This window comes from Pseudomyrmex gracilis, unplaced genomic scaffold (assembly GCF_002006095.1).
Source record: "Pseudomyrmex gracilis isolate BER0280 unplaced genomic scaffold, ASM200609v1 scaffold_317, whole genome shotgun sequence".
In the NCBI taxonomy this organism is placed as follows: domain Eukaryota; kingdom Metazoa; phylum Arthropoda; class Insecta; order Hymenoptera; family Formicidae; genus Pseudomyrmex; species Pseudomyrmex gracilis.
In genome coordinates, this window is record NW_018020901.1 from 15699 (window position 1) to 16836 (window position 1138).

Sequence of the window (1138 nt, forward strand, 5' to 3'; positions counted from 1 at the left end):
ACGTGTGCTGGCAATTCTTCTAATGTATAATGCCAGAGGCGTTCCAGTATGTAAGTGGGTTTTAAACATAAATACCAGAGGCGTGCATGTAAACGTATGTTGATGTCGAAATTAGTTTAAAAGACATTGCAATTAAATATGCTCAAACTAGTACTGGCTTATTGAAAAGATATTTAATACCAGAAGTGTCATATACAACATTAGTTAGTAATCCTTCATATTAAATAAATATCTGAAGAATGTTGTTACTATTACTGTTTATTACTATTTTACGTAAATAGTGATAACAGAAGATGTAATGATAAAATATTTATGTAGATAAGCAAAACATACAAAGTATTGTACGTAATGTGTAGATATTCTTTTTTATAATTTCTAATAATATTAGAAACCTAAGAATGTAAATTCTGTATTATAATTCATAGTAGTATTATAAACGTAGGAATGTTTAAGTTTTTTAAATGAAAAAATGTGAAAAAGCAGATTCTAAATGTAATTTGTTTTTCAGGCGGCTAATACAAAAGAAAAAGGCAAATGCGGAGAAAATAATTAATAAAATTCCACCCAATATCGTAAGTATTGCTAAGAATATTATAGACAATGTGTTTGAAACAAACCTTGACGCTGCAAAACATATTGCTCAGCAGTCAGAATATTTCAATGAAAACAACACCGAGGAAAAAATAACTCGGTTGTATAAAGAAAATACAAATGCAGAAGGAAATGTTCTTCAGCAGCTAGAATATAATAATATACAAACTCCAGAGGAATTTATTAATTCCTCGGAGATTAGTATTGAATATATCGTGGAAGAAATTCCACTGAAAGAAAATCCAGAAAACTTTGTAGAGTCTCAGGCTATAAATACTAACAACGCCATAGAAATTGTTAATATCTATAAACAAACAAAAAACGTTAAGGAAAACAGTTTTCAGCAGTCTGATTCCAGCGTAATTAACACCGTAGAAAAAAATCCAGGTGTTGAAAATGCTGAAGATGATACAGATAATATACCTTATTATGTAGAAGAAAAAATAAGAAAGGGTGAAAATGGGGTGATACTCTATTGACCACAGTACGATTCGACACCGCTCGATTCGACACAGATTTATTCGACACCAAATTATTCGACACCGTA